The sequence below is a fragment of the Aptenodytes patagonicus genome, chromosome 7, assembly GCF_965638725.1.
Source record: "Aptenodytes patagonicus chromosome 7, bAptPat1.pri.cur, whole genome shotgun sequence".
Classification (NCBI taxonomy): domain Eukaryota; kingdom Metazoa; phylum Chordata; class Aves; order Sphenisciformes; family Spheniscidae; genus Aptenodytes; species Aptenodytes patagonicus.
Genome location: NC_134955.1, coordinates 48,854,485 through 48,868,085, shown reverse-complemented (window position 1 = coordinate 48,868,085; position 13,601 = coordinate 48,854,485). Strand labels below are relative to the sequence as shown.

Sequence of the window (13,601 nt, the reverse complement as noted above, 5' to 3'; positions counted from 1 at the left end):
CACTGACTGAGAAGTGACAAGAACCACCACCTCTGAGGTTAAAAATCTCTCTCGTGTATATCTGATCACACTCAGAAGTGTTTCTGAAGTTCTATCTGGGTATTAAAGTTTGAGTGAGAAATCAGAGAAGACCTTTAAGCATTGGAACAGTTACTAGCAACTTCAGAAACTTGCTAGAGGTATTCAGATAAGAAGCTTCTCTTTCCTTGAAGAAGATGCATGACATGGCATTTACATGCCACAGCTCATGGGGATTAATGGCTGTTGACAGAAACTGCAGCTCATGTCCAGAATGTGTCCTGAGCTAAGCGAGTAAGAAACAATCCTTATACAATGGTGTCATCAAGACCCATCAATGGGTCCTAAAGTTCCCAAGTTGAGCGAAATGTAACAGTTATGAAAATTTTAAAGACGTGCATTAGGAGTCCTGCTGAAAGGTATTTGGGTATTTGAAATGGAAAACTGTTACTGACTTGTCCTGGATTTGTAGTTGTTCCACATGAATCAGAACCAGTTACAAGGAGTTAAAAAGTGGGGAGGGAAGTCGGTCTCAGCCTCATTTAGGCACGTAAGGATTTTGTACCTCTTCTCTACTCATCACCTCCACACCACTTACGGGGATTTGACACTAGAAATTATAAATCAGGAATCCACTCTCAGTTGGCAGAAAAACAGGAAAGTGCAAGTTCAAGCTTTTGGAAAACACTGAGAACAAAAGCAGGAGGACAAGCGAGGTCAGACTGTTCTCTACGGAAGCATGAGGAAATGAGAGGCAGAGCTGTGAAGACACTGAACACGCATCTACAGCACATGAAGGTATGTGTGGTAATCAGGAAGCTAAAACGGCAGGCTCCAGGGACACGCAATGAGTGAAGAAGCCTTTCACCCCAGGCACCTGTTTCTGTAAAGAAAGAAGCTGTTCTGCACAACAAATGGAAGTTCTCTATCCATGACTTCAAAAATAACTAATGAGTCACTTCTATCACTTTCCACACTGACGTTAAACTCATTTTAGCAACCCAAGGCAGGCTAATACCCTGGCCAGCTTGTGAAAAGTGACCTTTCTTTTTATTCCCCAAAGGTCTCTTTCTACCTTGTGGCAGAAGCTCAGTGGACTTCAGCCTTTTCAAACACCAGTTTCCAATGTTTCCTCATTGCAAGGACAGTATCCTCAGACCAGTATTTCTCTACTCCAAGTCTAACTGAAAGCAGGAGAAATAAAACACACAAGAACTCCCAAAACCACAGCTTCCACATAAATAGCAAACGTGGTAGGAGAGCGAGGAGAGCCAAACTGCTAATTATTTTAAGTGACATGATCAGATAATTTAAGTTTCCAGGGCTGAAGCCCTGGAACATTTTGCACAAGACCTAAATAAATAAATGTGGAACTAGGCAGACCTGTGCAACATGCAAACATCTTCACGACTTAGCAGGCTATCAACAAGGAATGACCACAGACAACAAGACACAGTCTCAGCTCTACTGTTTGCTATTTAGTATGGCTGCTCTGAAACTATGGCATCTTGAAGTACCCTCCAGAGGGTTTCCTAAGCCCTCTTAAGTCATGGCAAAGCCACAGGACTCAGTAAACATCGAGGAAGACGTAAACTGCAGAGGACTATACAAAGCCTTAGGTGATCTTGGAAAACCTCTTTTTGAGATTAATTTGGAGAGGAGAAAAAGACAACTGGAGAGATAGAGATTCTTTCTAACTTCATTTCAGGTTTTCGTATTCCAAACATCCACCAAGGGCCTGGGAAAAGCCAAGCAAAGGATGCCTGGGGTCTGTGGGAACACAGCACCATCTCGTGGAGTGAAGGGAATAAGTATAAGAAACAAGGAATAAGTATTTCAGCACTTCAGTCATCTGCAGCTTGGCTTTTTACAGTCTGCTCTTCTAGCAGTTTAACAAATCTATCGAATTTGTGCTTTATAAAAAAGTTCACTGCAGATCTATAAAGAACAAATGAACAACAAACAACTCCCTATTTTTATCTCTCAAACTCATCACCATTAACATAAACACTGGGGGCCTCTTCATAAATAGAGACATGTGGGCAGACAACCATCTGTACTGAATGCTATTTGCCAGCAGGCTTAGCACAGCTGTGAGCACCCTTTTCTTGCAAGTCTGAATCTCCTGTGCTTAAGGTGAGCAAAGAAAACAAGTCTCCAAATACTAAACTTGCCAGGACTAAAGACCTATACTCCCATCTATTCAGTACTGGAAAAGAAAAAAGCCCTTTTCCATCTAGAAGGAGTTGAAGGAAACTCAAAGGCAGCTATTCCACCCTTTCCAGTATTTGCTCCCAAACATGGAGGTATGCTTACAGAGCATCTGAGAGTGAGCAACTTAAGTTACCCAGCTGGTTCACATCTTACTGGTCATAAAAAAGAATTTCCTGGCACCAGTGAAAGTATGAAAACCTAGTTAGTTTCTACTTCATTGACTGAACTCAGAAATTCATCTCTGCAACAGAAAGCATTTAAGTGTCCTGGCTTCTAAAGGAGGTAGGCAAATGCAGGGATCTCTGCACAGGAGTATGTAGTTGATCTTACTTTCTGCTCCATCCCAAGTATTGTGCTATACCTAGCTCCACTTTAGCAGATACTTCCAAGTTTATTCTTATTTCATCCTGATCTCTAGGATGAAATTCGTTTAAAACAGGAAGCATTATGATACACTGTCTATGCATTTTGAATAACTCCCATAATGAGTTTAGTACAGGTCTCTCAAGTGTGATATTTGGGCTAAATATGTTCTCTGGTGTGCCTAAATTAAGTTTAAATGACGATCTATCAATCTTCCATGCACATGAGCCATCAGTAGCAATTCTACAGCCAAGTGAGAATCTCTGTGAGGATGCTTCCCTTGAGATAAAGCACAAATTTGTGTCCAAAGCGTCCATCAGAAGTATCTCTGTTTCAACAGGATGAGGTAAGGGATTTAAGCCTCCGGCCTTTTCCAGCTAGAACAAACGCAGAGTAAATTTACCACTGGTAACAAGTGCAAAAAACAGAGAAGGAAGGGAAAAAAAAAAAAAAAGAAAACAGGCTGATTAAAAAAACCAAACAAACCACCAACTTGCTACCAGTACAAACACTTAACTCTTATGATCTGTGTTTAAACAACAAGAAGTATAGACAATTCTGCCTGACCTCAGTTCTCAGCATTCAAGTAACTGCAACAAGATGAATTCTCAGGATATTCTCCATGCTGCAGCACTATCTGCTGCAGCATCACGTGGAGAAATCCAGGCTAACCCTAAACTTAAGCATGAAGGACTAACATGGTGCCCTACCTGGTCTAACATACCATGCAAATGTGTGCAACTCAGCAATACTTCAGACAGGTATTTCAGGTATCTACGTATGGCAACTCATCTACCGCATATATATGCTGCACAGCTAACAGTACTGTTACAAGAGATCAACATCATGCCCCATTGGGTAACTTTACATGTTTTCTGGAGTCAAACATTATGCCCATTGTCCTCGAGATCGATATCAGTATCTCTCTCACACACATACTCCCTCAACCAGATTTTCTCTGGCCCCATATCATGTAGCTGGAGTGCCTACAACCAATTGCCAGCAGTCAGATTCACAGTCACTGCTTCTGAGAACTTCTGCTCATTCACGCAGAGCAAGGGCTTGAAAGCCAGGTCTGCTCAGTTCATTCTGCACTGGTAACACATCCAATCCAGTGTTACAACAGCAAAGCAGAAAAATAAGTCTTTGCTGATGTCAGCAGTAACACTGCCTTCTGTAACGTGCAGTTGGCTTGGATCCATAATTTAAACCCTGTTGCACAGGCACTTCTCACGACAGTCTGCATTTCCAAGTGAAAGACACCTGACTGATGAAATCTCCAGTAGTAAAAAGAAATACCAATATTAGCCCTCTCTTCAGCATTTTGTGGTCTTCAATTATGAGAATATCTGTGACAGATGAACTATTAAAGACACAGATGCTTCTAAGGGACCTACAAACTGTATGATGGATGGTTTGTGATATTGCTATCTATCTTCATCATTTGCCTGAGATCAGCAGGGCAGAAATGTAATAGACAGAAGGGTCATTTAGTGCAATCTGAAAAAGAAAAAAGAGAAAAAGAAAAGAAATATGACAGTTATGAGAAGCCAGCAAACCTGACACCAGCTTTGCTGTGGCCAAGCACTGCAATTAGGTTTCAGACCAGAGACAAGAGGAAGAATAGAGCTCCAACCACACTTCCTTCAAAATCAACATGCCAGAGTCTCTCTGGAAGAAAAAATTGCTTATATTTGGCAGGTGTATTATTAAAGCCAGTCTAGTCAAGACACTCTGGTCTAGAGGTCAGTTATAGTATCTGAGACAGTTACTCAATGGACACGAGCACAACTACTCTTAGGGTGAGGCTAGAAGCATTTGAACTAAAGCACACTACAAAAATCAGACAACTCTGCTTTCCTAGGGAATGAGTCATTTTCGACTCTCTTTCTCCATCCCACTTAAGATCACCCTCTCAAGAACCTGCTAGCAACAGAAACATCCTGAAAGGCATCTCCCAGGCCAGGGAGGCCACCTCAAGCCCACACTGCTCATCTCCAATGCAGAGGTCTGGGAAGAGCCTCAGGGAGTCACAGCACAGTGCCTGACTAAATCATAAACCTCTAGACAGAGGAGGATGAACTAACTTAGGTCAACACTTTGAAACTAAGATTGGTCATCTTTCTCAGGTTTTTAAGAGCTCTCTGCTAATTTTCAAGATAAATTCATCATTTTGATGCAGCCAATGAATCCTGAACTTTGTTTTGAAAATGATGAAGTCAACCACATCCCACTTTTTATTCCTTCTTCATTTTTTTCTGTTCAGAACTGCTCTAAGATTTTCACTGAAATATGCAAAGTTTTGCTTGCCCTAAATATGCAGTTTTCACTGATTAAACTACTACCCAAGAAAAATTTTCACCAGTTCTGTATGTACCCAAGAGTTTGAAATGAACTAACATTCACACATTTGGAAGCTTTTTCTTCTGTGGACACCCATTAGCTAACTGGGGTTTCACTTAACACTTACCCCCCTGTAGAATTCATGTCATTTGATTATTCTTGTTTTTTTCACTGAAAAGCCTATTTCCTTCCACAATCAGAAATTCCTTCGTGGCCCAAAATCTCTAAGGACAGCAAGAGGCAACTGAAGTCCCAGGCTCTGCTCCCAGTGATTGCGCGGGCCTTGGATGTCAGTACGCAGTGAAACACCTCCACAAAGATAATCAAATCCACCAAAAAATGTTCCCCCTCACAAAGCTTGTTTCACAGGTACCCAAGCAGCCAGTTTCAATCTGCCTCTCGGGGATCATTATTAAGATAACTGTAATTAAGGTTTTGTATCTAATCCCCAATGTTCCACAGCTGAGATTATTATACCAGCTCTAGGGTAACAAGTTTGCAACATAATAAAGATACGTCCCTATATACAGCTAAACTCCACTGGAGATCAATAGGTAGCCTTCTTCCAGTGACAGGCAATAATTAGTACATCAGGCAGCCTGGATAGTGAACAATAATCTCCTTCAGGACATCTGACTCCTCCTGCCTTTGTTTTTTCTGTTAATAATTTCCATTGCAAAAAAACAGGATAAATATACAAGATGTCTCCCTCTCCCTATTCACCCCAGCCTCCTCCCTTATGTAGCCCCAGACTTGAAGACTCAAAAGCCAGCAAGAAGAAAAAAATAAGAAAATTCTAACACTACCTGCATTCCTCTGCATGTTGGCATTCTCTCAGCTACCTGCGCCCTGTAAATATTTTATGACACACTTTTGTCCGCACTAGTGACTAATCTTAAAGGTAGCTCTCAGTCTAAGGTATAAAAAAAAATATTTAAATCTTAAATACAGAACAATTAGGTATATTTGATATGTGGACTCAGAGAATCCCATGCCAGATTTTGATCTGCCAATACTGGCATAAGTCTCGAGTTACCTCACTGAAATCAAAGCAAAGGAATTATTTTGTATTTATAAATAAGTGTTACTGCAAATGAAGTCTAGTCCATAAAATACAAAGACCAACTTCAATCTCCATCTATCTGTTCTCACCCATTAATGCAGGCTCCTCTTTGCAAACTGTTTTCTACGTAGGCAGCCTGGGAAATAAACAATAGTCACCTTGAGGACCCTACAGGAATAAGAAGGCAATACAGTGTGTGCTACAACAGACAAGTGTTTCCCAGACAACAGTCTGGGAGAGCACTAAGTGAACCCTATCCATCTCATTAACACCATTATACTCCACTTATCACACGTCAGACTTAGAGCAATGGCTTAAAAGCACAGATATCCAACTCAGTTGGGTACTGCAAAGATGGGAGAGCACACAAAACCCAGTTGGGGCAAAAAAGGGACTAAAGATTATTGCAAGCCAGAGCTTCTATGCAAAACATTAGACCTGACATGGGAACCACATTTTCATAATCCATAGTGCCAGTTATGGCAGATTCATAGGGGAATGGAGGCAACAGTCAAAGCCACCTCTGCCTTTCACCTGGATTGGTGACTGGAGTATCCTGTTGCACATCAACAGCTGCAAGATCAACAGGGTTTTACAAGGGTTTTTCCCTTCCCTGCAAAAGTACAGGTACCATCTACATACCATGTGGCACCCAAAATACCTCATGCTGATGAAACCGTAGCTGGTGTGAGATTCATCTAGAGTATTTGGGCAATACAACTGAGCAGAGAAGTTTCATAGCATTTTGTGGAAAAAAAAAATCCACTTAAAATAATGGTCCTCAAGCTCACGGTGACTTTTGCCTACAAAATCCAACACTACATACATTTGCCATCAGCTTCCAAATTCAGTACTGTACCATCTTCTGTGGAGAAGCTGATATAAGAAGCAAAGAATCTTTAAAGAGTGAAATTAATGGTTGAAGCCTGTGTCAATGCTTTCCTGAGTTTTTACATTTACTGCTTCTTAAAGCAAATATGAACATGTGCAGGCTATTACAAGGAAAAACTACATTTAAAATTAATCAAATCCTTGTTACACTTGACAATTTAGAACACAATTTATTAACTTATATTTAGTGGAAAGATGTGCTTAGAGATCATCATTGACAAGTGGAGCTTGGGGTGACAGAACAAACAGAGACTCCTATTTTGCTGTACCACATTTCTGTTACTGCTGTCAACTTACATTAATGTCTTATCAGAGATCACACCCTGGGCGTGCCATTACTGACGGAACAGTTTCAGAGGCCAGCCCTTTCATGGGAAAAATACCCAGGACACAGTACCACTCACTCAGCTACTTATAACATGAAAAGTGATAATTATTGCCATGACTACCAAAAAGTATCACGTAAAAAAAATTCCGTCAAAAAGAGCAGAGATCACAAGGAACAAAATTATGGCAAGAGCTTTCTGTGACATGCTTATGAAAATGGCATAGCTGCTGAGCAGTGTCAGGAAGAGAATTAAGTAACTGCTTGAACTGCTCAAAGGTTGATAACAGAAGCTGTAATCACTGCCACCTGTAAAAAGTCTCTCTCCTTCCACCCTATTGAAGTCTGTAGCACAGCTGGACCATACCTTATGTGCTGACAGCAGCCAGGTGTACAAAGATATCAGTGACTGATTGCAGCTCTCATCCTAAATGCTCCTTCTGCCAAGCTGTTGAAGCAACTATAATTAAATTACTCACTAGAGACCTAGCTGCATTTTGGGGATCACAAAAGGATAAAGTTGGCTAGCTTTCACAATTGAAAAAAAGGAAACACTTTTCTGTCAGGGCACCTTGAGAAGTTGAAAGGTGCAGAAGAAGCAATTCCAAAAAGCACCTGTCACTCAAATTGCCTCTTTCTCACCCAAAATAGGGACATCCAAATTCCTCCCCCTGATGTTGACAACACTACCCATCCCAGATGACTCCCAAAGGGAACATGGGGCAAGCAAGCTCTTGGATCTGCAGCCTGATCTGATGTTTTACAGCTTTTACTCAAGGGAGGGGAAACGCCTTTCAGTACACAAAAAAAGCAATTAACATTCTTAAACCACTCAAGTGCTAAAGCAATTATGTAGTGAGTTATTACTAAGCATCAGAAAGGTGCATGGTGCTTTAATAAGAAGTAGCACTAGATCCTTGCCCTAAAGATGTTACAGTTCTCGGAGTTGCAGTGCAAATGGAATTAAAACAGTGGTAAGAAGGGCAAAAGCAGGGTTCACAACCCAAATCACAATGGTACAGTTTACATAATGTACTAAAGTACGCAGTTGCATTTCCCTCCCCTTTTATCCCAGTTCTCAGAGGATAAGGTCATTCAGAGACAGAAGACACCAAAGGCTTAGGGTAGGAACTGAAAATGAGCCATCAGCCAGGAAACACTAGTTATAGTAAAGGGTACGTAAAAGAGCACTGAGTGAGGGCAAAGCATGAGGAGGGAAATAAGAAGTAGGCAGGGTGCCTGACCTGCTGTAATGAAGTATGATTCACTCAAGATAAATCAGAGGTGACTCTTGCTTCATGTAGGGCAGATGTCTCTGTAGTATCAAAGGCAAATCCCTAAGCGTGCTGATATTTAAACAGCTGACTGGTTTAGCCATGCATGACTAATGAAGTCTATGCAGATTTATTTTCTACACACTAGCAACCTCTTGCTCTCTGACTCAGTAAGTGATAAGCAGGTCACATTAGAAATGAATGGGTGATAATTAAACATGAACAATGAAGAGGGTTTCTGTAAGTAAATCAAGCTGAGCATGCTGGCATTGACATTAAGGGAGGTCATGATGTCTGGACAAAAATTGGCCCAGATAGTGAAAAAACACAAAATACTGAGGGAGAGGGAATAGGGTCCATCTCCCAACTGGGGGTCTGAATCCTGCCACGGAGATAGCTGTAACTGCTCAGTGGCATAGACAAAAACCAAGTGTGGAGCACAAATGGCTCATGAGCACATCAGAATAAAGCCATCACCATAAAGTAACAGTTACTACTTTAGCCATTTGCCCTGCTAGCAGTCTCTTCTAATGACTATTCTACCATGCTATTTAAGCAGGGGTGAGGGAAGCTGGTTCTGCTACTGCCTTTTTGCAACGTAGTCTACAGACTGTGCTCCAGAAGCATCAATCCACTTAGGTACTCATTCACTCACTTACATAGAGGGGGGGAAAAGGAAGGGCATTAGTGGAAAAGGGATGGGTCTGCTCTGACGTCTCTGGCATCTCACCTAGAACACACATGTGGCAGAGGCCAGCTTCAGTCTTCCTCATTCAATCCAAAATGCTCTGTGCTTTAAAGTATTGGTCTTAGACTTGTTCTGCTAATTTTTATATCCTTCTTTTTAAGTCAAGGGGGGGGGGAAAAAAAAAAAAAAAAGATTTTGGCTAGTGAGTAAGCCTCACTCACTATGATTACAGAACTGAAGTTATCAAAAGCTCTTCCTGTGACAGTGCTAAATTAATGAATGAAAGAGTAAAGTCTCACCATGACTCCCTTTCCCTCTAATCCTTCCCTCCTCCAAATGTGATTCACAGAAAGACAGTAGAAGCATATAGGTTATGCATTGCATGGAAAGGTATCTTGAAAGAAAAATACAGCTTTTTGCACAGAAGGAACAACAGCCCTGTGTATTACCTCTCCTTCAGACAAAAAACAAGCACCACTTAACCAAACAATCATGTTGGAAGGTTAGGGGATTGCTCTGCTTATCAACAGGCTCTTTGAAAAACATGCAGGCTGGAAGCATGTGAAGATACAAACACAAGAGGACAGACAAACATGGGCTGCCTTTTCTTTTTACCAATCAAACGGAAAACTTGTTTTTAAACCAGGTGGATATTACAACCCAGAGTTTATAAATAAATGAATAAATAACTCCCCTAAATAGCCAATCAATAGTCAGCAGATGGACTTAACAACTGTTTCAACAAAAAAAAAAAAAAAAAGCTGTTTGAAAAAGTGCTTTATAGTCTGCTTGCACTAGTCATTGCTGCAGGTTATTGATCTTTTACAGACAAACAGCCTCCATTAATACATACTTGTGTTTGCCTGGCAATTTCTCCTGCAAAGCTTGACCCTCAGTGTTACTCATCTGCATGAGGCCCTGAGTAACAAGCAGTGTTTTCTGTGATCTAGTTTGACATGCATATACCATTCCCATTAGCTAGACTGCTGAAGCCTATTTTTTATGCATTCTCTCTGTGCAGAAGAGTCGTTGTTTGACCAGATAGACAAGAACATGAATAAGTTAAAGAATCTGTAAAGCTGTTCATAGGGCAACAGTTTAAATACATGCCACATCTCAGGTAACTTGGAGTCTTTAACCACTATGTTTTCTTCTTGTATCATGGTGAAGAACAGTAACAGGATGGAGTTCACCCCAGATGCAAGATGCTTCATTAACATTGTGGATTAACTTCTAATTCTGACACCTTATCCGCTCAAAGTTACACATTTGAACAGTCTAAGCAACAGTTTGACATACCAAGGTTGTTTAATATTCCCGAGTATCAGTTGCAGTGTATTAATGCTGATTTCCTACATCTCAGAGTAACAAACACATTCTGAAAATAGGTTGAAAGCCCATATTTAGTGAATGTGATGCTGGACTGATTAAAACATCTCTAAAGATTGAAGAATGAGGAACCACTTCAAAAAATTAAGAACAGATCTTAAATGGCAAGGAGAATGGAACTAGCATGTCCCAAGTAGTACCATTGCTTCTATTTCTACCTTTCTTTATAGGTGTTAGTACTAGCCAGTATGCAGGGCAGACCTTTAAATTAACTTTTGTACAACAGACCTTTTCAAATAAATTAGAGGGCAGGGGGTGTCTGTGGTTTTTTGTTTTTGATTAACATTGGTACAAGAAATGATACAACTCAAAATGAAGCATATTAAACCTGAATTTGTGCTCCTATAGCTTCCATTAATTTCTTATTCTGAGGAATCTTGATTCCTACAGTGTAAAGAACATCTAAAACAGAGCTACACAACAACAGCTAAAAATTAAGGTTGTATTACACACAATATACACAATATACATTTCCACTAGGAATTTAAATCCTTGTCTTGTTAAACAACACTAGTGAATGTACAAACGTGTCTATAGATGTACAATGTGCATCTCTGCCACCTGTGCTTCTCCTTCACCTTTCAGAAACAGCAGTTCCAAGCCAGTTGCATCTGAATTGGGAGGCTTAATGGCCCAGTCCTGGGACAAAAATTAAAAAGCAAAAACATTGGCGCACCAAGCTTTCTTGAGTATTGATAAGGCTGAATTACTTTGCAAAGTTTTCACTAGTAAATAACAAATCACACTTACCAATAGTTAACTGGGATGATCTAAAGAGATCATCAAGAATAATTGAAGAGAACATCAGACATGCCATTTATCTATCTCAGAGGCACTGAAACATTCTGCATCAAACACATGGAAATGCAAATTTTCCAGTGTGGATGCTTGAGTTAACAAGTTCAGTAAGTCTTCCTTTTGCTACTGTTTCCATTGTGTAAATCTAGACCTGTTCTATTGACTTCAATATTCCATATTTACATCAGTGGGAGACCACAATTTGCTCATAAAATTAAAATAGCCATCTACTAAATTAATAGCATTAGACTCCTGTGGCAAAAAAAAGTTCTACCAAAGAGCCTGATGCATTTCTAAATAATAGCAAGCCTTCAGGTTACACAGAAGTTATCTCCCCCTGCCATTACTTGCACTAAAATCCAGTCTAAAGAACATTTAATTCAATTAACATACACGTGCCTGTACTTCCATTAGATTCGGGTATAATAGCAACCATATCTAACAGACAGGAACAGAAAGGAAGCCTTCTCCCTCTCCATAACCCACAACACTTAGTAACTTCATCAGGCTAGTAGAACTATGTCTTCATAGTCCTGATACATAGCAAAGACTGAAAACACCACAAAAAAATGTTATACGCACTTTTTGAAGATCCTGGCTGAAGTCTCATTGTGTTCTGGGAGGAGTCCACATGACTTACCTTTCCGGACCGTTTTGAAACCCACATCCTCCTGTGAGCATTTCTAAATCACCAGCCAGGCCTGACACTGGGAGGCTGGCTACTACATTGTCCACATCACCCCCACTCATATCAACCCCCCGTCTCTGCTCTGCATAGTTTCCAGCTGCCAGCTCTAAAAAGCAGCAAGGAATCCCCAGTTACAGACACAGGAAACTGGCTTCCTGATACTTCAGAGCCTGTTCTAAGTCATTAGCAACGGCATAACAAGGGCACTGCGACATTCTGGAGCTGTGAAGCCCAGCACATTAGAAACAAAACCAACAGTATCAATAATCTCTTCAGAGATTTCCTGAACATTTACTTAAATGCAGCCCAACAGGATTCAAAGTAGCATTTCTTTTACAGAACAGGTTTATAATGTGCTATGCTTAGCAAGTCTAAACTGAATGACTGAACAAGTAGTGCGAGAATGGGAAACTGGGTGTCCAATTGGCAAAAGCAGACCAAAACAAAAATCCAGAAAATCGGAGCCAAATCTTGTGGCTCCAATATGAAATGTTTCTTCTGGACCCAAAGGAGTCATTCTGGATTCCAGAACAACCCAAGACCAGATGTGGCATTACAGCCTACAAATCTGTGCCTGCAGTACCCTTCTTATACAGCCCTTGTCAAAGTACAAATGCTGATAGGCCTTTCCAGTATCTGTCCGGGAGAACTATGCTGGGAGAAAGGGGAGACCAATGCAGATAACACCACAATTTACGAATGATTCAGAAAAGCAGGCTTTTTAGCCTTCAGCAGAAACAGACTGTCACCACATGTTAAACAGCTTGTCATATGTGCCATCAATTCAGTCACATCTCAAACTTCTAGGGGAAGGGTTGCAGATACGACAGTGCTGTGGCACCAATATTGCATGGACCTCACTGGTACCACTAAAAGTCTACCACAGATACCCTTAATGAAAAGCAGCAGTTTGTAAGATGCAGGTGGTCAGAGTGGACTCTAAGAGTCTCTTCCAGTCTTAAAATTTACACACACAATGAACCAAATTATTGAAGCCTACTGTTATGCTTACTACAGCACTCATCATGTGCTCCTTTGTGCCCTGCCTTGGAGTGGGGAGGGAAGAAGGGGATTAACTGTTGCCTTAAATAATAGAAGTGGGGAGAGAGTAGAGCTGAACTTATCTGCTCCCTCCAGGCAGGAGCAAAGGCCATATCAGGATGAGTAGAGAGAACATCTGAAAGCTGATTATCTGCCCCCTAAAGGAAGACTTCAGGGTTTTGTTCAATTATTTTATCAGAGGACTTAATACTAATTGGCCAAGAAGAACATCCAATGTTTTGAGATGAAGCAAATCAATATGCCAAGAAGCACAACACTGTTGCTGTAGGTTTAGTTGACCACCTGGTTTTAACTGAATATTCTAGCAAACAGTACCAAATTTTGCATCTTAGCATACAACTAGTAATTCGGTAGAAGACAATCTAGAACACTGCTCAGCAGTTTTAAATGGATTCCATGTCTTTGTCACCAAGGTTTGAATGAAAACCTCAAAGAATAATTCAGTACACAAAACCTAGCCATTTTGTACCTATGGAAGTATTACA

General features: G+C 40.7%; 1 protein-coding gene across 18 annotated transcripts in view; it reads right to left on the bottom strand.

Moving 5' to 3' along the window:
* Positions 1 to 13,601, bottom strand: part of NRXN3 (neurexin 3) — a 1,062,297-nt gene that overhangs the window by 553,086 nt on the left and 495,610 nt on the right. The gene's annotated exons all lie outside the window — the stretch shown is intronic.